The following is a 27,230-nucleotide window of genomic DNA, read 5'->3' on the forward strand; positions in this document are numbered from 1 at the left end:
ACAAATACTATCGATAATATGAAAAGAAACGTTCTATCGAAACCTACAAAGTCTATGTACTAGTCATACTGCGATTTTAAGAAGACTCAAAACTTTGACGGGATATATAAATAAAGTTTTTGTCTTATAATTATATTCAACATTGTATTTTATACGTAAAAGTCTATGATTTCATACCTTTGATTGATAATTATCAGTAAATATATAGTCTGAAATTGGCAGGAAAAGAAACATTGATCAAAAAGATCAACGTTAAATGTAATACCAAAGCGTAAGTAGCTATTAAAATATATTTTCATAATAATTATTATTCATATTAATTACTTATTTTTAAATTAATTATAATCAATAATTACATCCTAATTTTTTTTAGTTTCTACATGTCCAATGTACTACCGTATGTCTTAAAAAATTTATTTTTTACAAAACAACCATTACATCAATTACCAAATAACCAATGTATTATAATGCCAGTGATTTGTAGAATTTTATAATCTCTATCGAAAATCAATATTTTTCAATATCATTTAAGACATATATATGTATACTGCATATAATTGGATCTATCATATACATCGAGTCATTACCAATCAACGAAGCTATACACTATATAACATCGAAATTATTTCAATACTCATTACACAAATATCAAATACAAATTGAACATTCACATCCAATAACGTTTGTTCATAATTATAAATATCATTTACAAATTAAAGCAATACAACGTTGCTAAAACAAAGGTTAGTTCAGTAACATTTTTCTAAGCTTTTGTAATTTTTAAGCATAACAAAGCACGAGTCAGTCTCACACACAACATTCTTAGCAGGTCGGGTTTACCATTGGTGGTCGAACGTAGCCGAGGAGAAACGACCCTTAACACGATCGCGAATACCGGGTTGTGCACGAATAGCTTGAGCTTGCGCGGTGCTTTCGAAAGGCGCGTCCTGGCTCCGTCGTCTGATCGCGGTTGGGCTTTTATTCGTTGTCGAGCTTTCGTGCTGGAGCGTGCGCGTCTCTCATCGTAGCGAAATAAAGAGAGAAGAAAGGAGAGAGCGGTCTCGTTCGCGTCCGGCCGGGTCACCACGTACCAATCCCACAAGTAGCAGAGACGCTGTATCCAGGAAGGCTAGATATAGGGTCGTTTTGCACGCGAAAATGTAACGATCTCAGTAGTGGGGCCGGTTGTCTGGAAAATTGGTTTAGACAGAAGGGGAGAAAGAGGTGATATCCCTTTCCCCGCGTCGCAGCTCGCGAGTGAAGCATCTTGCAGAGGGGATCCATGGCGTGAAGCATCGGTTGGTTCATCCAACTATTTCTACACGGAAGTCTGAAGCTCGAGAAAACTCAGGTAAGTGGATACGCACATACCTTCTTCCTGTTTTCGTTTGCTCATCGGGTAATCAATCGCTCGGAGAATTTACGATCTACATAGTTGCTTCGCTTTCTTGCCTCGCTGCCGGCTTCTTTGATCATTTTCGTTTGTTCGCATAGACGGGCAAACGCTCGAAATCACTTGCTATATTGTATTTGAACGAAAGTTTGTTGCAATTTGAGGAAGACTCATGTTTTCAAAGAAGATGATGCAATTTGATATCGGCTTTTCCTATTGGCTATTAGGAGCATGAGTAAGAATATCGAGTATATGAGCTTTTAAAAGTCGTGGTGATAGTCACAGTTGGCGTTTTGCGCAAAATTTCGCCCGACTACGTGGTTGACTACGTACGACGCAGTACTTCGTTGGCCTCCCCTTTCACCTTTTGCTGATATGTCTTAATTCTAGCGACTACAGCTATATTTCAATACTTTTGCCAAAGTACTCTATACATTACAATTTCGTATTAATGCTTGTTATAAACTTATTCAGAATTTTTACATATATATACATATATATACATATACATATATATATATATTAGATGTATATGAAAAATTAATATTAATAAATAGAGCGTATATCTGCTTAAAATGAAACGAGACAAGGTCAGAGTCACACAAATTTGTCTAATACTCGAAATAGTATTATGATTTATTAATCGATTATTGGACTTTCTTGTGAGTAGCGTCCGTATATGGAGTATATAGATTTCGTATATATATGCAGTACGTTGTATCTTGAATTTTCGCAACAGGTTATGTTTGTAGAGTTCGAATAACGAAAGAAACAGTATACAAAAACAATTTACAAACCGTAAATAGACAATATCTGTCAATATATCTCACATAATTGAGTCGGTCAAAAAATATTTCAGACTTACGTGCTACCTGTATACTTTGAACCCACCAATTTTTATAGAGATTGAAAGTTCGGGGAATGTCATTTCATCCTTCCGATCTATTACTAAACCAAAAGATTTTAGAAACTACTAAGATACATAAAAATATCTAATTATTTCGAATTATTTTTTAACTCATTATTTACATAATTAAAAATCATGAATAGTTTTTAATGATATTTAACCTGTAACATAATTTAATTAAATGAGAATATTATATAAGACCTTGTTATCAGTGTATCCTTACATCCTTTACAAATAAAACTATAAAATCGATGATTCTTTAAAAAAAATTTTTTAAAAAGTAACTACATATCATTAAAGCAACAGGTTGTTTTAATCATATATAAAAAAACATCTTTTCTAAAATATTATTATATATAATATAATTAATTTATTGCACTCTATCCAGGAAATAATTTTTTAATGAGAAAAATGTGTATGTTGTGTTTCAAATATTGGAATAAGTTCTCTATAAAATTGATAAATCATTTGATATTTGTTTCACCCAAGGAAGTTACTTCTACTTTAGCAAAATCAAATTTAAAGTGCCCTATTTCTGATGCGATGGGTAAATAAAATTGCTGTCAAGCGTCACATATCCTTCTTTTTATTCTTTTTCTTAGGGTCATAGATAAGCAGTAGGTTAAAGATCTCTGAATACGTAAACACTACTTCGGTCGATGACTGCTCGGGGTAAAACAAAATAACAGAAACATTTTATTCACTTTGTTTCGCTTATGTTTTTTTGTTAAACGATTGGTGACTTCTTGTTTTTTGTTTATTATTTATTATAACATTTTGATTTTTATTTTATTTTATTTTTACTAATCGTAACATAAATTTTTAGTAGTAGCAACTTGGCAAAGTAAATCTGGCAAAAGGTATTTTACTTGACGTAGCATAATACGAAATTAATTAAACGTATTATAATTGTTTTATGTGCTTAATTGGTTAGGAGGGTAAAATAAATTAATAAATGCAACGAAAATGTACTGCAACCTGCACTTAGGGATCGCAATTTTCTTTATTCCGTATAAACTATGGGACGGATGTGTGAAGTATGGTTGGGTCTTGTCATTCTCTCGGAATTCTTTAATTAACTATGCATACAATGCTTCGGTGCTTTCCCCTTTCTAGCTGAAAATAAGAATATTTAATTAGAAAAATGTGCGATACAGCGCATCGCATCAAAATTTATAGCCAACAGGAATCGTGATTATACAAAGTTTTAATATATGTATTAAGTTTTATTCTGCTTTGTATATTTTAACTTCCCTTTGTTTTCCTTTCTATCTGTGGTATATAAAAATTTTGCAAAACGTTATAACAATTTTATATTTAGAAAACCTTCATTTTACGTCTTGACGTTGAATATTTTATTATTATTTTACGAATTCTACATTTCTAGATTTATAAAACGAGAACATACTACACAGGTTATGATATTTTCCACGTTGACTGATTTTCTGATATGACTTCTTGTATGACACTTAATACATTATTTATAAAAAATAGGCGACAAAAGATTTTCAAAAGTAGAAATACAGTAGCTTCTGGATGTTTCCAATCAAACATCATAGTTCTCTTTTATGGATGAATCATAAGTAATATCTAGGAGATACTATGACTTGTAAAATAGCATTTCATTAAATTGTCTGCAAGAAATATTCCATTAATTGTATAATGATTTAGATTGATACAGTTTGACACAGTAAAACGGTTAATAAAGTGAAAATAAATTTAAACATTTAGGTATTACAAGTTTTTTTAAACCTACTGTAGCCTATACATACAGGCGTGTAATAAAAGATAGAAATAATAATAATAACTAAAATAACATAATAAATAAACCACACAATTTTAAACATCAAATAACATGAAAATCAGAAAATTAAGAAAATTATACTTACCTTATCTTCGTTTTGTAGTTCTCATCTCTTTACTTATATTCCTAAATATTTTTGTATAAAAATCGATAGTCTACTTATAAATGAACTTCCTAACCAGCGTGCAGTAATATGAATAATTGAGAATCGGACGGATAAATTAAGCGATTATTGGATTAAACCAAAGAGGTTCGTGATGTCGAAAGTCGAGTGTTCGGCACACGTCATTCTCGTTGCGATCGAACTTTCTCCTCCGCTGTATCCTCGGTGTTTTTAGCCGCGGTACACGACCTAGCTCTCGGTCTCGTTTGATTTGATGGTATGTCCTCTGTTAGCCGTGAATCTCGGTGCGCGTGCCTCTTTTGTCAAATGCATCGTGTTGACGCGATGAAACACGATGAATCCGGGGATCAAAAGAAACGGGACTCGGAACCGGTTCTATCGACTCCTTCAATCTTTTCCCTGTAATATACTATACGTCGCGACGAATGCAAAGAGTTTCACCCTTCCACGGATTTCAAAACAAATATTTTCTTCGAAAGGAAACGCCGATAACGATACAGCTAGTCACGAAAGTATTTGAACACTTATAAAAACCTTTTACGAATATATCGTGTATTTTATAGGAAAGATTCTGAAATTTGATTAGCACCATAATGAGACAAAATTGTCACGATTATAGATGAGGTGGACGTTGGATGAAAGTGCCCAGTAAATACTCTTGATGTTCAACAAAAAAGATTTATTTAACAATTAACAATTACGCTTTGCTTCGCTGTTACACTAGACCCTTCGCACTTCACTGTTCGAAACGGAATGAATCTTTCGTTCAAAACCAAACGGATTATTTTCTTTGTTGCCCTTCGATGTCCCCATTTCGCACGCGTTTGTTACATGTTCGTGACGGTTGCCGCGTATGCGTTCTTCCGAATATTCGGCGAAAAGACCGTAGGGATATCGATTGTACATTAGGCATGCCGGCCTTACGCTCTGAAGGTATAGCGCTTTATGTCGCGGAGTCGTCGGAAAATTCTATTCTAAAGATGTATACAGAAGTTAGCAGACATTTATTACAAGTATACACTTCATATAAATCACCGGAGTATTTGATCAGAAAATTATTGATCGTATATACCAGTAAAGCACAACATTTAATGAAACAATTTATAACTATTTATTATTCTATGTTTAAGACCACTATTCGTGCTGTGTATTAATTCTTTATATACGTTTTATGTACGTTAGCGACGATTGTCTCGTAACTTCTATGAACATTTACATCAACTGGTTCCAAATTGCACCAATATAATTACAAACAGTCATATCTTATCATAGTGTTGATCAGTTTCGTACAACACGTAATTTTCTATTGTAAGGGTTCGGATAATTTTATGAACTAATGTACATTGAACGAATTGTACAGAAATCGTTTTTAGCTTTAGCATTGGAGGAAATCAGAACGGGCATTGACGAAATACAAAATTAGCGCTATGAAGACGAGCGCTTAATGTTATTACCAACAGCTGGTCAAGATAAATGAAGAAATCGAGTCTTTGAATCGAAACTTATTGTAGCAATAAAAGTTAACATTATTTTAGAAACGAAGATCAAATACAGTTGGTTCCGTGGACTGATTTAAGTATTTTGTCGCCGAAATATGTGTTGAACGTAAAAAGTTTCAGTCCTTCCTTCACAAGTTCATTGTATGTATGTAAATATTTTGTTAGCGACAATCGTGTATCGTGTATCGAACGAGCTATCGCGTGTTAGAGAAATAAAGAAATCGTTTTTTAGCATTGGAAAAAATTGAGATGTGCGTTGGCAAAATAAAAAGTAGCATTGTTGTTGAAACGAAGCTGAGTTGGAATACAATCGGTTCTATGGACTGTTTTAAACAGTTTTTTTTGTCGAGACGCGAAGGTTTTCATTCTTCTATAGGTTCGGAATAAATATTTTATCGGAAATCAAACGATGGCAATTGTGTATCAAATAAACTATCACGTGTTAAATATACAGAATATAGGAACGCATGTATGTCTACAAAAAATATACAGAAATTGTATTTTATCATTGGGACGCGCGTCTAAATTGGAATACGTGTAAAACGACTGATTTCGTTGAAAAAGTAAAAAACGAAACACAGTTAACGAAATTCAGATCGATTGGAATTCCTGGATTTAAATCGTTTATTTAATGTGAAATGATTTACATCAATTATACGCTTGACATTAGGACAATACACATTTAAAGTTATGTTTGATAATAGACACATTGTTAGTAAACATTCTGCCCTGTTAGGATGTTTTGACACAAGTAGCTTTTTTGTCTTATAAGATTAACGTTTAGCAATAAAAAATTACGAGTACTCTGTTTTTAATATAATCGAGTGTGTCTAATTATCATTTGGAAGATAATTTTCGCTCTACATACTTCTCAATTCAATACTTAATTAAAATTGTTATAAAACTTATTTATTTATTTATTTATGAACCGAGGGAACGAACGTAAGACACTTAATATAATTCCTATTTATCCATAAATCAATATTCTTTATTATTTTAGTACGCAACTCATATCGTTTATTTTATTTAAAGCAGAACGTGTTAATCAACTAATTTTAGAAAGATTCTCTTCTCCGTGGAAAAATTTCGACAGGCTCGAAAATTCGTGGAAATCAAAGCCAGTTATCTATTAAACTACGTATTTCGGCGTGTATTGCGTGAATTTCAAGATGCTCGATTTCAAACTCACGCTCATCTGTCGTTAATACAAGTGCAATCGATTTTGAAGGACCACGACGATTGCTGCCAAATCGAAAAGGTTATTCGCATGACCCATATTCAGCTTCTCCACGCGAGATGAATTTTCATACGGATGGAATAGCGTGAATTGGTTAAAAATGATCACACGGTTAACTAACTGCCTATTAAAATTTGACAATGTTTAATATCTGTTCGATCATTCATAGTGATTCATCGATAATGGACGTAGAAACACGAAAATGACATTTCTTAAATTAGATAAAAATGTAAAATATGAAAAAGTATTTTGTTTCGAGCGATATAAATAAGGTTATACGAGTTCGGATGAACAGGGACGACGGTAGCGACGTGGTTAATGTAGTTGGCTACTAACGCCTAGGACCCGGGTTCGAATCCTGGCACCGAGTTTTTACGCCTTTCATGGATCGTCGACGTTAGGGATCATCTGGATTGGAGGAAGGAGAACTAAACCGACGTTTTTTAGGCTACTACACCGTTACTTGGCTGCCATGAAGCGCGAGGCGCGCTTATATTCACGGAACGAGTTTCGGAGAAGGAGGGATTCAGAGAAATGAAAAAAGGCGGCTCCGTTTCCTATAAGGACAACAAAACCACCTACATCCGCCGTCGCCCCCCAAAAAAAAACTGCGTTTTAGGAGGCTGTCTAACATTCGTTCCTTTAACGCCTAAAAGAACCCCCAAAAACAGAAGCCGCCCAAGCAAAGCGATAAAGCGGACAAAATAGTAAAATCGGGCGGCGGAGAGGATCGAAATTCTGAACGGGGCAAGTGCAGGAGGACGGGCAAACATCTCTATGTGGCCGATGATTCAAAATCTGTCGGGGAATTCCCCTCCAGACTCTTTCAGAACGCGCTTCGTGGAATCGCAGAAATTAGGTTGCCAGCAGCAGTCATCCGCGGTGTCACTGAGGACAATATTTCAAAGCAACTACTTTCACGGGCTTGGCCACCGATCGTCCATTTTGATTCATTTTTCATTTTTGTAAAGTAATAAGAGAGGTTCCTCCATTTTCTATCAATCATTTTCTATCACTTATATTTCTATTTTTTCAAAAATTTTACGATTCAAAAGTAGCTCAGATTACAAGGTTTATTTTAATTATTTTGATATTATTATTTTAATAAATTTGTGCGAGTATTTGTCGATGAATATGTATAATTATCTTTACAAATTTTATATTAGTTCCAATTTGTCAAGAAAGTCCAGTTAGCGAGCAATATTACATCAAAGGAGCCTTATAATGAAATAAAAAATCGTATTACATATAATTTACTGTATTTGTTTGCCAGAAAAATTAGTTACAAGCCAAGAATATTTTACTTCTAGTGAATAGTATACATTGCGAAAGATGTTTGAAGTATGTTAGATTACTATTTCTTCTGCCGATGCAATTCTGAATGATCTTGGTACATAATTTACAAAAATGTTTGTGTAACTTCTATCTCCAAAGCGATGTAACGAAATATACGAGTCAATAAAAAAATCGGAGAAAGCTTCGGAGTATTTTTCATTTAAAAAAAACCGTTTCTTTTTAAACTTCTATTTCTATTTAAATTTCTATTTCTACTTAAATAGAATTCTCAATGAAATTTATCGGTGAATCAAATGTGAGTAAACAAACATACTATGTAATTTCGTGTCAAGCGCTATAAACTGTTTAAATCATTTTTCGTTCTTCATAAGATTGAGTTCTGCTTTTTTTTATTAATTTCATATGTATACGGCTCCTTGCTATTAAAAACTAAAATTAGACGATGATTTATGATCTATGATTTATTTTTCAAGTACTGGAAACTTCGCAAAGTTAACGAACTAATGAATAGCGACATAGTGATAGTTGATGTATCGATTGATTGTCTTTGACAGTTTGTATTTCTTGAAACTCTCCATCTTTCACGATTACAAATCGAACTGTACTACCTACTTTAGTTATAGGTTAAATTATGCAGTATGATAAAAGAGGTGAATTCGAGAGTCTCATAGTATGGATAAGACCAATTAAGCTGAATATAGGTCAAAAAGTTAACAATGCCAGATTTACAGGAAAAATTTCTCTGTTTCTAACGTTATCTTAATATATAAAGGTGTAAAATAGCTTTATTTACCACATAATCCACTGTGAAACGAATCATTCTAATAACATTGATTTTAGAAACTGTGATAAATTCATTGTCCATTTGTTATTCTATCTGATGCGTACTATCCGGTCTGCGAATCTTAAATTCTTTTCCCTAACATCACTTTGATCTTGAAAGAAGTATATTTTTGCTTGCATAAACTAGCCTTAAATCTTCCTCACTTCTTTATCCTACTTCGATGGAATTTGTATTCGTAGTTACGATTAGTCTTCTCAAAATATTTTGTTTCGCCCTATATATATATGTCACTTTTGTGTTATATACTTCGTTTCTCGCCTATATTAATCGTGCTTGTAGTACAACTATCTGAAACGAAGTTGAAGTATCGTGTCAATAGATACAATATGATGCTTGATTGTACTTAACTTTTATTCGCGATCATCTTCATTGTTCTATATAGTTACGACCAAAAATAAAATGTACAAGCAGAAGGTAATTTCTTATATGAAAATAGATTAGAAATGTAGAATACAATTTATCATCCGAGCTCTGGACATATATGTTGAAAGGAGGAAATATACCGAGATGTGTTAAAATATAATATAATAAGAAAAAATGTTAGAATATGGTACATTCCTTTCTGCTGTCCTGGCGCGCCACGTGTCGAAAACTACCCTTTGCTTTTTTCGTTGGTGGGCGCACTCGCGCACACACATACACACACGCACACATTCACATTGAGTCACGTCATGACTCAATCGTCGTTGCGTCGGCATCGGCATCGGCGTCAGTATCGGCTACTCAAAGATATTTTGAAGTGATACCACTTTTACCGCAGTTACCATTTCTATATACATACATGCATAACTGAGATATTGTTCATGGAGCTATTGTTTTTCTTATGTATTTATAGAATGCGTGTAATTGTAGTAAATACCTTATCAGAGAATGTGACAAGGAAATATAAATAAAAGAACTATTGTTTCTCCATATAATATTTACGTAACTTTGATAAGTTATTAGTTTTCAGAAAGTACAAAGGAAGATTTTATCAGCAATACTTTATTTTATGAATTATCTTAAATTGGAGTTTTTTTTTGAAACCAAGATTGGAGTGAAAAATATTTAACCCATAATTTATAATTTTAACCCATTTTTCCTATCTTCCTATATTGTACTTTACCTATAGTTATTATCACACTTGTTTTATACGAAAGTCGACTCTGTTCAACATCCATGAAACTTCAGTTAGCTGTTATTTGAAGTTTGAACGCTTGAAGACTACAGGAAAGAAACATGATCACATAGTCCATCTATTTTAGAGGGAAGTAGTTTAAAGTTCAGTATGTTATTAATTAATTCCACGTTTACAAACGACATACCTGATTTTGGGACTAACCATATACTTTACCACATTCTTCATAACTCTAAAAATATTGCTTGTCGTATTACCGAAATATTGCTTGTCGTATTATTGAAATATTGCTTGTCTTAACTTTAAAATCATACCTATGTAGTTGCAAGACCTTGTTAACCATATTTTCGGACCTAGCAAATTCTTTTCATCTATTTTATACTAAAATATCACTTTTTAATCAGAATGTGATATTAAAATTTAAAAACTGATATTCCTGTCACGATTTTTCCGTTACGAAAAGATTAGTCTAATTATTCTAAAGATGTCGATACACACTAACAAAAGTGACAGCAACAATTACGCAAGAACGCCGTGTACCGGAGACAGTTAATGCAAATCGAGACGCGTGCATCTGTCTTTCAAGAGGCACAACGACAAGCAGAAAGGATTGGCGGATCGCCAGTCTGAAAATAACGAAAAATAAGCAACGATCAGGATTTGCATAATAGCGGAGGGAACATCGTCCACGAACGGAAGTTTCGTGCGATGGGCTTCCGAGGCGTTGCGAAATATGGAACCAAGTAAACGTTGGGTGCCTCGTGATTCTGATGAAAAACACCGTGTAACCCCGTGGAAAAATAGACAAGTCTGGGTACACGTGGTACAGCGGTCGTTTGTTATCTTCGCGCTAAAAACGAACTCCACAGTTCGCTACGCGCGAAAGATTACTTTGCACGGTTTCAATTCGTTTTTACGACCGACCCCTGTTTTATAGTCGATGCGCCATTACCTTGCCGAGAAACGAAATCGAAGATGTTGTCGAATTTCTCGCAGATGTTTGTCGATTCTACTCGAATCGAGTGAATGTCATTAAAAAGAAAAAAAAAAAAAAAGAAGAAAAGACGCTGTCTCGCGACGAAACCAGCGAGAGTTGTGGAAATGGATTCGTCTCGATATTTGCAAAGTGAAATGGTACAACTAGTATTTTAGGATGAAATTCTTTGAGATTTTTTCTTGATTAGTTCTAATCTGCTTGGAATTATTTTTTGATCATTCTCCCTTGCAATTATTGCATAAATATTGCTTGACGGAAAAATGCGTTGTTTCGCTGATCTACAAAAGGGAGAAAAATAATTGTTATGGGTTTTGAAATTTTACAATGTAGATTTATTAGACTAATGGAGTATTTGTGTGCCGTATAAAAACGAACGACATACTTGTCAAGCATCGTACGAATGGTTGTGTATTATTTTCGAATTATTGAATGAATTATTTTCGATTAAATTTTTCGAATTTAAGTGTCTCAATGACTTTATAGAGAGAATACAAAAATCCAGCGATAAATATATAGAAGAATTTATCGTTCTGTTTGGAAAAATAGATGTGATTTTTAAATATTCAAAACGCCATTCACATTGGATACCGTTTAATTTTATTTATTTGGGGATATGGCTTGTCCTAGTTGCGTGGAATTTTGTACATATATACAGCTTTGTGTATCTATAACAGATATTCGAAACTTAAAAATATTATATGTTGTATCAGTCTATGATATTTGTAAAGTTAGATTACAAGGTAGTAAGGTAGATTACAATTTGAAGAAACTTCTTTCAAAAAAGAAGAATAAGAAACATTTTATAAAATACTTAATTATAACATGTTAAAGGAACTCCTATAACATAAATAAGAATTTCATAGAAAATATAGTTTGAAATAAAAAAGCAGCTGAAAGATAAAATGATTTTAATGCATTAGGTATGCATATTGTATTATTCAGAAGGTAGCTATAGCATATTTTAGATTCTAAAACCACTGTGTACGATCGCTCCAATAACGGGGAATTCCTAGGCGGTGTTAATTTTCAGAAGAATAATTTGCAAAATTAAGTACTTACGACATAATCAGATTTACGGTCGTGCAATTTGCTTTCACGCGATAAAGTACGCGTCGTGATGAATATCGATGAATCAAAATTTCCATCGTACACGGAGAATCTTTTAATTTATTATCTCTATTACTGTATCTATGAAACTACACGATCGATCACGATGTCTGGTTAGAAGACACGTGCTTTAACCGAGAATAATGGCGGGAAAAATGCTGTGAAAATTTGCGTGGCGGTCGAATATCCAACTACGAGATTAATTACAAGAATTATTTCCTGAATTACGTTTGTTTCGTCGCGTCCCTGATTTAGATTAGTCAGGCGATCGTTTCAAGTTTTCTGCTGTAGAATAAATAAATCACGCACTTTCACAAACCGATCTGATTGTTACGTCGCTCAAGAGTATTGATTCGATTTGCTGTGTTAGTTCCCAAGTATTCACGCTCGTGTGTCGTGTTCGAAATAAATGTATCGAAAGTATTTTGATTTCGACTTTTTAAAAATGTTTCTCCGTGATATATCTCTCAAATTAATCAAATTAATTATTCACTGTAATTTTTGAATCATGTTATATATTTGATATAATTAAGATTATCTATCGATGGTAAAAGAACATAAAAATATATGTTTCTTTAAAAAGCAGAAACTTTTGAATTGGACGATTAACAATGATCGTGTAATTATTTTATATTACGTATGTATTTAACGAAACCGATGATAGAATCGATGATAAACAATTTCAAAGTCAAATAATTTTCATCTATATTTTTGTTACACACACATATCGTGTAACGATTTAATCTTAAGTGACTATCACGGTGTTTATTACTGGCTTATAGCTCATAGGATAAAGTTTAATGAATAATGAAAACGAAAAGAATCAATATTAAGGTATATAAGTATGAAATAAATGTTACAATGAAATGTACTTATTTAAGGTAAAATTGTCAAACCTGTATACTGTTAGTTTTGTTTGATACAAAGAACTCTGCTTAGTATGTATTTATTTATTTCTCCTTTAGAGATCTTTAATACAGCCTTACAATGCTTCTGAACTAAACTATCGCTAAAAGATGGTACTCGTATGGGAGTGCTTCCTCTCTGTTCTATTTGCCTAACGAACTTTCGTTTCCTATCTGTGCTTACAATTGGTATTGAGACTTAATTAATAAGAACGCAAGTTTCCGTAGTGCAGCTTCGCTTGTGAACGTTATTAAGTTATATAAACGTTGATAACAATTGAAGTACTGGTACAAGGCTGGTTTTGTCTAAAATAATATAATGACCATGTTCAGTGCGAAAATAGATGTGGAACGACGTGGAAATGTCAGCTACATTTATTCTAGCATCTACTCACGTGTAGATCACGTTTACAGATTATTTCTAAACTATATAAATCCATATTTGTAGAATTCTATTGAAATAATTCTATGTTATTTCGCAACTTTTTTAATCGTTCACATATCGAATTTTTTAATTTTGGCTAAAATTTCATCCACCTTTCGAGTCAAGTAATTTAGATTCCTAGTTAAATAATTTAGATTTATCTATTACATGGATCTATAGATGGATAACATTATTAAATATTCTTTATTATTGTTTTATTATTGTGACATTTTTCTTTCATACTATTTTTCTCTTGATCGTCATATTATCGAAATATGCCTTCCAATAAAACTAAATCTCAAGCAAACGATATTTTATAAATGCCGAATACGATTAAATATTCAACGCGAAGCTTAAAATATTGAAGCGTGAATGAATTTCATTTTCTGCTTGTCCATCGAATTTTCTTCGTTAATATACCATATTTATGAAAATCCTTTTTCGATGAAGAATTCTTTCGCGATGATCCTCCTCTTTCGATTATCATCCTTGAATATTTTATATCGTTTTGTGTAATATCTACATTCTGTGCATTCTTACATTTCCAATGAATGCATCAATATCTCCAATTTATTTATTATGCAAAATTATCCCAATAACGCAAGAATTTCTTTTCTTTCGGGATAAATTTAATAGTTATTTACAGGAAAAAAATGTGGCAAACGATAAACCAGTTTGTAGTTCGTGTGACGATCATTTTGCAGTAGACAGACGATTAACGCAATGTCTCATGTACAATACGTACAATGGTACGTACAATGTATCAAAATGCGTATTTTTCAAATTGTTACAAAAATAGACTCTGATGGATTTCCTTCGCCTTAGCACGATTACTTTTCAAATGACTAAAAATAAAAATTCCTAGAATCCGATAGACTTCACCTTATCGGTTATATTAAATAGACCGTCTTACGCGTCAATAGGAAAGGTTCAACGACAAAATGATCGCAAGAACCGATTGTTATGTAGCTACAATCCTCTCTAATCTCTTAACTGGATTTATTGTTTTTTGGACGATCTTCTGACACGGTTGAAGCAACAGTTTTCAGCTGCTGTTATCTTCATCAGACCTATCTGATCCTCTCAAACGCACACGACAATATCTTGGAAAGTTTCTTCCTTCCTCCTGTCTGTGTGTCCGTCCTTCTGTTCCTGTTATAGCTGATCGTTCGGTAGTCTGCGAGTTTGCGAGAAGCCTTGTGCGAATAGGCCTCGACCATGCCAGCAGACTAAAATCATTGGCTTTTATAGCGCGACACGACGCCTGTTGCGCCCTGTAGATCCAATTTTCTCTTTACACGTTGAAGCTACGATAGTCGAACATGATTGGGCAAGTCGAGGATCGTTCAACGACTAGCCACACTGTTCGATGATGCTTCACAACTTTGTTCACACTTGGGTAACTTTCCCAGTACACTTTTTAATTGTCTTCCTTGTTAAGAGTATTTTTCTGTATTAAGTATCGTGAAACTTTGATTGGTGCGAAATAATGTTATTTTCTGGAATCAGGTTGTTATGTAGTTATTGTTTGTAGCAAATATTTTGTAATTTCTTTATATATTTTCAGACGAGTTCCAAATTTTATCAATATAATAATGACAGTCTTGTCTTTTAACAGGACTAGTGACAATTTCAAAATATTTTGTATGATTTATACAATAGATTAGTTATCAAAATAATCACTTTTTCCTGAGGAATTTAAAAATTGCGAGAAAACAAACACGTTTCTAGTAGACAACGGATAAGAATCATTCACTAATAAATACGATAAACTCAATGTTTTAATCTTTTAAAGATACATATTATGTAAATACGATATTACTTAAGGAATATCCTAATATTGTAACGTTACGAACTCATAACTCTTAAATCTCTGCATAAGCAACATACTCTTCCGTTTCTCTTCCTTTTTCCTCATTTTCTATTTCGATATTTATCACTTGCATCGCTTGCACGCTGTTAACGAGCGAATGCATCTAACTTGCCTAAAAATGATTAATTTTTGCTTATCGTTCACGAGGGTTGAGAATTGGCAGCGTGCCCCGTTTCCAGCGGCGTAAAAGCGATTCGAGGGTGTACTCGTGCAACCGTTTGTTACGTGTCAGACTTAATTAAAATTTGATAGACACGTCGAGCGAGAAAACGTTTTTTCACCCACGTTTTTTAGAACTGTGTTTTCTGTCGCCGATCTTTTTCTTCTTTCTTTATATAGATTTCAACGTCCCATCAACTACACCTGCGGTGGATCTTGATGGACGTGGTTTTGTAGTTTCAATTGCGTTCACCTCGTTCGTTCACGTTGTTTGATTTATCCTAGAAAAATGAGGAACATCTCGTGAATACTTGAGCCGTCAAATTTTTTGTTTCGTGAACAAAAACATCTCGACGAATATAGTTCCACGTTGTCCACGTATCGGCCGTGATTTCCTCCGTTTTATTATTTGTTTGTTCAGGGGAACGAATCATTTTGGCGATCCGCCTCGGGTACCGAGAAACATTTTCGAAGCAAAAATAAAATTGCTGCATAAACTGTTCCTCCGGCGTCAATACAGAGGTAAATTATTCTCTGTTTCGTCATGTTCCTTGTTCTGTAATTCTGCTAGGTACGAATCAATCTCGAGTTTGTTTAACGTTATTTGCATCATTTTGTTTCACAGACTGTTGCCAAATGCTATGCACCTTTTCATTGTTTCTTTGCATCGGTATATAATATGTAATCGGTATATCATACGTAAGAATTTTCCTAAGAGTTTGAAAAGTCACTATTATCTTAAAATCCTTATATAATTTCAATTTTATATTGTAATTTTACATAATTTTACATATAAGAGAATTAAATTGCTGCAGCTAAATAATATAATTATTTCCCTTCGTATATCAGTTAATTTTCAGTACAATAAAAATGATGTGTGAAGTATACGAACTTACAGGTCATTGCATCTAAATTTATCAAACGTTGATAAAACGTTACGTTTTAGTATAATTAACATACGTACTGTTTAATTCTAGTAACAATAAAATTCCAATTCTTTATGTATAATTTTCAATGTTTGACTAAAACGGATAAGCAAAAAAGAAAGAAAAAGAAACAAGGAGCACGATATTATATGTAGTTTACAGTATATATCATAATTAAAAAGATCGTTTATCGTGAAAAGAGCAGTTCTTGCGTTTAAATTAGTAAAACCACTTGATTTTAGTCAGATTAAAAATATCTTTCGTTTTTTACATTTCAAACTCGGTAGTCGTTTCGAGTGGTTGTATGCGTTTAGTAACAGTATCAGGTATAGCATAAATTTTAATCAATGTGATGATACAGTTGCTCGCCACAGCTAATTTCAGTAATATAATCTGGAATTGCTCTTAGCACTAATTGCACTCAGTACGCGTCTATTTTATTATCCTCCAGAATTGTGTCGTTATTATCATGCAAATGATTTTTACAAAGTTCCCATGACGAAAGATTTACGTACATGCATAAATTTTATTTATTACTTTGGACACTCCCAAATTAAAAATGCCCATAGAAAAGTTTAAACTTTATTTTCGCTTGCAAGTAATGGGAATATGCAATCGATACGTGGACATAATTTTTTGTGTTCAGCTTAAAAGTATAATAAAAAGATAATTTTCAGTTAAACTGAATTTATATCCTTATTAAATAATGGTGAGAAAAAGTATTCTTCACGATCGCTTTTTAAAAGAATTTTGTTACCTTTATGAAATTTTCTTATTGTTAACTTTATCAGTGTTATTATTGTTCATTTGAAAATGAATATAGTAAAATATTAATTACTTGAATCAGAAGCACGACAAATCAGGCACCTATATTAAAAAAAGAATGAATAATTGAAAACAATTGAAGTTTGTAACTGTAAGTTATTTCCGGACTGTGTACACGTTACTCATAAGGCAAAAACTTTCTTGGTTTTTGTACCTTGCGTTATTTATTAATATTTATACTTACTTGAACAAATATTAGATATCAAATAAATATTCTTAAAGTTGAAGCTCAAATAGGAATATTTCTAAACAATGAACAATTTGTAATGCTTCGTACTCCAACAATTTTTCGATACGTTTAACCAAACGATTGGTAATTTCACCACACTTATGTTTTAAAACTTTCTGAAAAGCCATGTTTCGAGATGCATAATATTTATGGATTTTTATTTATATATAACAACCTTCTCCTTTTTCCATTTTTTGTCGCCTAAAACGAACATTTAACGTAAAATTTCTATTAAAAATTTTTCTGTACTAAACACTCTTGTATAAGACATACAATTATGTTATACATTCGTACTTCTTGTTAATCATAATTCAGATTTATAAAATTACAGCGTTTCTCTCGTTTTACTCTGCAAACTTTTGCTCGGCCGCCACCGTACACGTACACAGGAGTACAAAAAATTGATAATTTCTATAAATATAATTTTGATCAACTCTGTAACATACAGAATAAGTATATTTCTATTGCAGATATAAAAAAATCGCAAAGGAATATTTTACATCGTATATCAGACTATCATTGTGAAGTGCCATCTTATTCAGAAATGCATTCAGAAGTGTATTTGCAAAGTTCGATCGCATTATTATTTCTAAATGAAACTCTACGATTATTTTTACATTCATTGATTCTTCGTGCCATTAAATGGTTTCCAATAAAAGAAATATCGACGATGCACTTCCGAACAAAATCACACTGCGCAATATGACAGAGTTTAATAAACGATGTAAAATTTTTCTGTACAATTTTGTTATATCCGCGATAGCATCAGAGCAATATAACCCGTCCCAGTTACTAGACTTACCCATTGTATTTAATTCACTATTCTATAATTGATCTTTCTACAAAACAATACGCGAAACAGAGTGTGAAAGATAAATGCCTAAATGAGGCTTCGTCAACGTTGTCTGATTGAACCTAATGCCTTGTGTCTTTTCATAGAACGAAATAAATGGCTTACTGTTCTATATAAGAGATCGTTAGCTTGTAATCCGAAGTTGAGACGTATTATGCGCTCAGTGGTTTACGAAGTTTCAAGGTGCTACGCGGAAATTGCTTGATTCACTTTCGACCGGTTCCGTCGCGTTTAAATAAAGCGTGTTGCACAGTAGTTTGTGACGGTGATACGTGGCTCTGGAAGAAATGCAAAATTACTCTTGTACGGCTAATCCTCTGTGCTTTTCGTCGTTAAATGTCGCTTCCAGAATTTCGCAATCCTTTATATACGCTGTCTGCTTGTGAAACGTGTTTTACAGTGAATGGCTTCTTTTTCCATTTGCGAGGCTTTACGAACTAACGATATCCCCAATCCGTCGTCCGGGTTGATTATGGTTAATTAAATTAGTATTGACGCCAAAATTTCGACCGATAACGCGAAAATTTTGTTTTTTGGATATTTGTGCTTTTTGCAATGGTTAGGCAGAAATTGCAGTGAAGAAAAATTTGAAATTTGAATTCTTATTTGAGCTTTTTTTGGATTTGTTCTTTTCATTGATATTGTGTCTGTATCAACGGTTGGTAGAGAAGATATAGTAATATTTAAGAGAAATTATACGATGAATAGACATTTTCAAAAATTTCTTATTTAATTGATTTTATCATGTTAGATATAAATCAATTTTATTAAATTTAAGATTCGCTTACTTCTGCTATAAAATTTTCACATATAAAATTCCAGATCATTCAAATATTCTCTTTTCGATACTCATTAAAATAAACTTATTCCTACAACAAGTACAACTTCTTACATTTCTTTAATTGTAAGGACTCTCTCGTACTATTTAAAAGCTTTGCGATAAGAATTCCAACAATTTATAACTATCCCCAAACAAATCAATTGTATTTTAATCATCAAGGTTTAATTAAAATGTAAGGTGTTTTATAATTCTAAAACTATCAAGTATGATACGAGAGGTAACAAATGTTATTTTATTATTCACTACTATTAAATATCGATACAGCGATTAAAGATAATAATTGCTGTCACTAAATTTGTTAAAATTATCGCGTATATTTTTCTAAAATATCTGCTCGTTCTCGTAAAAAGTAATTTTCGCGTGGCCGTATAGTTTGCCAGATGAAAAAATGAACGCCAGTTCCAGAATTAGCTCATGTCTTCGACTGAATTCATCGCAACAAAAGCCCTCGCGTTGAATCGTTTCGACGCTATGCGATCCGTGCTCATTTCCGGGCATGCCTGATGATGAATAGGTTCACTTTCTGGCCATAAATGCGATTTTACGGTGGTACGATATCTATAATCTTCATTCTGTAAGTTTGGTTTAATCTTTAATTACATTATCGAGACAAAACCATAGGGCTTGTTGTGTGGCGAATACAGACCAAAGATAACGATTTATTTAATATATTTAATATTTATTTATGTTTGATTTATGTTTATATTTATTTATGTGATGCTACAATACTTATTGTTCAAAATTGTAGCTACGGTAAATAAAGTGTGAATTGAATTCTTCAATGAATCCTGTAAACTATTTCGAAAATAAGTATTTTGTATGTTTGGATAAAAAGCGGAAAAATCTTTTCTGACAGAATTTATGTAAAAATACCAAATATGCATGAGCATATTGCAAAGTATTATTTTTGTGACATCGAGTTGAGATATGCTATTCCCATTTATATTTATCCTTTGTCCTGTTTTATATTCGTCACAGAAAAATGAATATTTAAAATTTCTGAACTGTACACTCCTTTGGAAAGCAATCAGATGTTTCTTGTCAGGTTTAACATTTGACGAGAATGAATTAAAATAGAGAGATCACGAGATTGAGAGATCGTTTGGTCAAAGCTGACGTCCGTATGTCTGCTTTGAGAAATGTGAAAACTCAGTTAATTCAGCCTTCTCGAGTGATCCTTGACCTCAAAAAATTAGGTTTCGCGTTTGACTGAAGCAAGCAATTTCCTTTCGTATACGCACCATTCTTTCATTTTTCTATGACCGATTTTATTTCCTGCGTATTCTCATTATAGAGTTGCTAACTTGAATTACGTATGTATATCTCTCTCATTATATTCACAGTTTATTTCTAGATAGCTTTTTATTCCATGGAGAATTTATCTGAGAATTTATTCAAGTTGAACACTCATCGTTATCTGATATTGAAGTTTTTAAAAAATATAAAGTAACTCGTTCTCTTATAAGGTTAACGTTTCCGTACGTAGAATCGCCAAAAAATTACGATGAAATAATATGAAATATTTATTATTTCTTCCTTTGCATAATTGAGTGTATTTAATTATTATTTGAAAAATAATTTTCATTATATTACTCAAATATCTAATTAAAAGGAATATAAAATAAAACGTACCAAGGAAATGAACGTAAAGCACTTAAAATACTTGCTATTTTTCAGAACGTGTTAATCAATTATTTTTAGAAAACCCCTCTTTTTTATGGAAAAATTTTGTTAGGTTCGAAAATTCGTGGAAATCAAAGCCATCATTACCTAGTATTCACTACATATTTCAGCGCGTATTGCGTAAATTTCAAGATGCTCGATTTCAAACTCACGCTCATCTGTCGTTAATAGAAATGCAATCGATTCTAAAGGACCACGACGATTGCTGCCAATCCAAAAGGTTATTCGCATGACCCACATTTAGTTTCTCCGCGCGCAACGAATTTTCGTACGGATGAAATAACGTGAACTGCGCAAACACGCATGATCACAGGCAAGTTAGCTGTCCATTAAAAACTGTCGATGTCTAATGTGTTCCATCATTCATATTGACTTTCGTTGATAAACTAAAAAAACATGGAAACACGAAAGTGATATCTATTAAATTAGTTAAAAATACAAAATATGAAAAAATATTTTGTAATCGCAATATTTGTTGATATAATTCAATTAGTATCTAGAATTCTAAAACCCTGGAAGATTTGCAAAGGAATGTGCAGATAAAAAATGCATGTTCAATGATTTCAATTTATGTATGTAATGCTAGAACCTTCAGACTTATGAGAGGGTTTTATAAATAGGAATGTCATAGGACGACGGTAACGCTGTGGTTAGCGTAGTTGGTTGCTAACCTTCCAAACCCAGGTTCGAATCCCGGCACTTTACTAGTCCAGTTTTTCACCTTTCCTAGATATGAAGAAAAGGAGCGGTCCCGGATGGTTGGAAGAAAATCTCCCAACCGAGATTGAGTACAAATTGTCAAGCGAGCTAGAATTAGGATAAGACCTTAGGATAAGGCGCATACCAGTGAGAAGAAGAAGAGTTAGGGTGGGTATTTACCCAAAGGAGTTAGGTGATGATGAATAACTTTGTCACCACCACCCGAATATCCGTCCATAAATGGGAGGTCGTCAACATAGGAACGGGAAACGCTTAATTTTTCAGCATTTAGTAGATTTAAGGAATAATGGGATTAGGGTATCCTGCTATAGAAAATGTAACGAAAACGTCGGTAACCTGAAAGTTATCAGTAAGTCGTCAACAATCAACTACCTCCAAAAGTGAAGGGATCGTGGTGTCAAGGAAGGATTAAGATGTCAGGAAAACCGAGCTGGGTTTGGTCAGTTTAGTAGTCTACTACGTGCGTTATTCAAGCGTTGTCCTTATTTTGCACAATTTCCACATATATCACTGAATTTTTATAACGCAATAAAAAAAAGAATTCCTTCATTTTCTGTAAATGTTTCATTTATGTTCATATATTTTTGAAAAATTTATAAGTAACGATTCAGGACTTAATTCGATATATTTTGATATCTATGGTAAAAATAGCAAAAGCTATTATATGCTATATGTTAATTGCACAGATTAAAAGATTTATTGACAAATATTTTAATAGACTCGTATGAACATATTTTTTAATGAATATGTATAATTATCTTTACAAATTATATATTATTTTAAATCTATCAAAAAAAGTCAAATTATTAATCATGAAAAAGAAATAATTAATCATGAGTCATAAAAGTTAGTAATCGACATATTGCTGGACCACATGGCCCATTGGGATTTCCCATCCTTCCTAGCCCGTCAGCATTTTCACTTTTCCCTGCACTGTAGTTCATCGGGTTTTTTCCAAATGGTTTTTCCACGATACTACAAGATTAGTAATAGAAATATTTTATACCTATTTTCGATTGAAATGTTTTTCAAATACTTTTAAGATTGTTCAATTACAAAAATATATATTCATTTCATTATTACGTTTTGTAAGTTATGTTTTATTTTTCAAAAAGTAACCGTTTACTTGTTAGGTTTACACAGTGGGTTTATCGATCCACTGGTTCCAGTGTATCTTAGGTTTTAGTGGTTTCCCAGGCCTGCTGCCCTTTTTTACAGACACGCTGCTCAGCATCCACGAAAAAGTTAGAAATTCAGAGTTTAGTCGGGAAAGTTGGAGTAAACTTGTGCTAAAAAAAAGAAAAACATATCGCACTTCTTGCCTGGGGAACGTGTCTATAGATTTAAATTTTACTATCTCAAAAGTTGAAGATGAAAAATTAAATTGGCTGAGTCGAAATGAATTATCTTTCATAGTACTTATATTAAAAGAATTTTATAAATCTAATATTTCTTACAAACGTGTATGTAGTACTTTATGCTCTTTAGATTACAACATTTTTTACGATTTTTTGAAAAACTTTCCTAAAAGTTACAAAGAAAGAAATATACAAATGTAGTACAAAAACATAATAATCGTAAAAAATAAGGAAGAGTGATAAATTACTGATAAATAAGTAACAGAGAATCGCCTTTTTCTTTTGCTTATTGTATGTATGTCTCGTAAATGTCCGCGTTGCTTGTGAAGTGATTTAATACGAACCTCCCAGAAATTTTTTCATTTAAAAATTCTCTATTACGATAAAGGTAGTTCTTCATAACGATAGTTTTCCACCACTATACATTCCTCATAAATGAATGCATAATCTAAGAGATATGAAGAACATAACGAGTATCATGGAATCTTCCACATCTGCCTTATTAAATTTCGTAATTCACGTCAGTGTCATTATCAATATTAAGTAAATATAATTATCTGTATATGTGATGTTTATTTATCTATTCTAAATCTATTTAAAATGTATATGATACATCGCAATAGGGATTGAAAATTAAATCCGTGTCATGACTTACACATGAACTACAATAAAATATATATTTCTGTACATAAGTACATTCTATATAACAAAAGATGTACCGATGATTGAAATTTATCATTAGTAAATTTCGTATCTTTAAAAATATCAAGATTATTTTTGAACGTTTCCTTTTAAATAGAATTTTTTAAAATGAAATGTATACATATACATTAAAAAATAACAATCTAAGAAGGGAATTCCAAAAATACCAAATTTGCTGTTTCCCACATAATACACAAAGGAATATGATATAACAATTTACAAATCATAAATGATTTTTTCAACCTAAGATTCAAGGTGCCATATATCACGTCGTCGATTAATACCTTAATTTACAATATTATAAAGTACAAATATTTTTATCTTCGATGCAAAATCAAATTCACTATCCTTTAACTTTCTAACGTTAGAAAAACACTGACGAATTACGCATAATATCTCTCAATGGCCCGATAAATTTTCTAATCGGTTACGTACATATATATCTAGTGGTGATGAGAGAGCATATTTAATTCTGAAACGTGCGACAATCGACCATTGTCGTGACGCAATTCGGATACGGATAAGTGGAAAGCAATAGGAGCCTATATCTGATTTTTCGGTTGAATAAAGTTCGTCACTCACTCCTCGATGTTGTTATGGACACATGGAAATCTCTACTATCATCTAAACTAGGACAATGGAAATATTTTACACGAGAAATTTTTGAAAATAACAATAACAGTTTAATAATACCGTGATAACTCCGACTTTCCACATTTCCAACCTGCATTGTTTCCATTGTTTCCGGTTTTCCACTTGTTCACGAGTATAAAGCGTGTATAGTTTCCGCTTAACTATCCAATACACGTTTCAAAACGTTCAACATTTCGCCCTCTCCTCCTTTTTTTTAAAGAAAGGGGAACGGTCTTTAGCTTTATCTGTCGTTTCTCTTTCTTTTTGCTTGAACGTTATTTTTTAATCTTTGTTCTTAACATTTCGTATTTTGGAATTCTTTGTCAGTATTATTGTCATTCTTGAATATACAGGCTGGTTGGTAACTGGTGGTACAAGCGGAAAGGGGGTGATTCTACGCGAAAAAAGAAGTCGAAAATATAGAATAAAAATTTTTCGTTCGAGTTCACGTCTCGTTATATCTCACTGCAGATCGTTGTCTCAATGGAAAAATTTAAGAAATTAAAAAAAAATTTTTTTTATTCTATATTTTCGACTTCTTTTTTCGCGCAGAATCATCCCCTTTCCGCTTGTACCGCCAGTTACCAACCACCCTGTACAGTACAATTGTATTGTACGTGAATGAGGGAACGTAGAACGTAGAATGAAAACACACACAAATATGTATCCCCTTGCTAGTATGTATGTGAACGTCGGATGATGGCCTAGGCCTCTGTTGCTACAAAAGAGTGATATGCGAGTGTGGAATCTCGTTCCCTAGGCCTCCAGCGACTAGCCCACGTGACGAGCATAGTTATGTAAATATTCAAGTAAAGTTCTTTCTAATACTTCTCCAAATTCTCTCCATACTTTAACAGTCATATATTTTTAGAACATAGACTGCCAGCCATATTGACGATGAGACTTGCTAACATTTGTTACAAATTCAATGCTTTTCACTGCGTTTACCTTCTAGTTGTTTTATTATAAATCTATTATTTCACTCGCATCATATGTATTTTATAATGGAAAATACTAAAAAAAAAGAAATTTTCCAATATGTGTATCGAGTAAGTGTTCTAATATTTACAGAGCAGCGAACAAAAGAAGGTTTAAACATGATACAAAAAGTATCAATTTTATAAAACGGATTTGTATTTGACAAGAGCTGTCCGGTAGTCTACATATTGTTCCAAAAACAGATTGGGATCTGTTAAACGTTTAGGTGTTTTTTAATGACGATTTTTAATTGCTTTTATCTCTATTTAATAAGATATAGGAACCACAATGACAATAATAATTTCTGAACCATAAATGGTCTTATTTGTTCAATTTATTCGGTTAAAAGGAAAGGAATTAGTATACAGAAGTTATTGAAGCTTCCTTGGTAAGGAGTTGATCAAATGATAAAGCTTTTAGAGGAAGCTCCAATAACTTTGCTTTTTATTAAGAGCTTTTAGAGCTTCTTATATAGAGAATTTATATTCGATGAAGAAATTAACAAATGTTATATTTTCTCCACGGTGAATTTTTCCTCGTCAATTCATGTCAAACGAATTATCGATAATTCGATAAACTAAGGATTTAATATTTTCTTCCCTTTTATCTGCAAGACTGTAATTTGTGTCGATACTATCCACGCTCGAGCCGTTATTCGCACATATCTCGTTGAATTTTAAAGTTTGATACGTAGTACGAGGGAATAGAATTCTCCGACAGGATTTTTCAATCGAGCGAATCACGCTTCAGCATCATTTCTTACTTTCTTTTCCAGCTAGAAGAATATATTTCTCTTTTACCTCAGATTCACGATATATTACATAGCGTGTGTACATGTATATGCGAAAGATCGAATTTTGATTGCGTCGAATACACGTACTTTTATTACAAGATAAATAAAAAATGCGCGTACAGAATTATCGTATTTTGCAAAATAATATTTTTCTTATTGTATTTTCGAAGAGTTCGCTCAATCAATTCAAAACTGTTCTTTAATTTGATATTTTTATTCAATCGTAAAAATAAATGACTTTAATAATTTATTTGACAGTTCGTATCCGGATTAAAGCATGAATTCTACGTATAATTTTAAACTAAATATAAATCTACATTTCCTAACAGAAAACGTTTCTCTATTTGTTAATTAATTTTTTATTTGTCGATATCGTTTATATAGAAAACTGTAAATAATTAAAAACGAATATTAGACAATGGAGTTTGAATTTAATAAGATGCAGTGGACTTCGTATAAAGAATATAAATTTCTCAAGGGATTATTAAAGCCGCTGAAATAAATCCTTACTTTATTAAATATCATTTTAGCACGGAGTCCGATAAACAAATGTCCCGTCTAAAAGTTTCGTTATTTAGTTAACTGAATTTTTGGGTTTTCGTATGAACGCAAGCCAATTGGAACAAGTGGCCACCTTGCGCGTCGCCTACAATAGAAAACAGCACCATAGACTTTCAACACCTAACATGACAATTTTATATTTATTATTTATTTATTATATTAGGATTAGGACGAACTTCTGTTTGATTTACACTTATGGTCTACTTTACTAACCATCAAGTTTAACGTCCGTCGTATTTAACGTGATTTTTATTACATTAGGCAACAATAAATCAAAAGAATCTTTTGATGTTATAAAATATTCTATAGGATCGTCTAATTCTAGTTCTCTGAGAAGGCTACTTGTAGCTCTAAACGAATTATTTCTATTTTACCCATTTTCGAGCCTATACACGCTATCTTGTGTTTAAGTCTTCTTCTATTCCTTCTACAATTTTTTCTA

General features: G+C 32.5%; 1 protein-coding gene across 2 annotated transcripts in view; it reads left to right on the forward strand.

Moving 5' to 3' along the window:
• The first annotated feature begins 962 nt into the window (after window positions 1–962).
• LOC117235033 overlaps window positions 963–27,230 on the forward strand; it is a 99,509-nt gene continuing 73,241 nt past the window's right edge. The window contains exon 1 of one of the 2 annotated variants that reach the window (XM_033496680.1): window positions 963–1,351. The gene's annotated coding sequence lies outside the window, so the exon portion shown is untranslated. The remainder of the gene's footprint in view (window positions 1,352–27,230) is intronic. The other variant, XM_033496681.1, reaches the window with a different exon arrangement.

The sequence above is a fragment of the Bombus vosnesenskii genome, unplaced genomic scaffold (genome assembly GCF_011952255.1).
Source record: "Bombus vosnesenskii isolate JDL3184/JDL3185 unplaced genomic scaffold, Bvos_JDL3184-5_v1.1 scf7180000013314, whole genome shotgun sequence".
Taxonomy (NCBI): Eukaryota; Metazoa; Arthropoda; class Insecta; order Hymenoptera; family Apidae; genus Bombus; species Bombus vosnesenskii.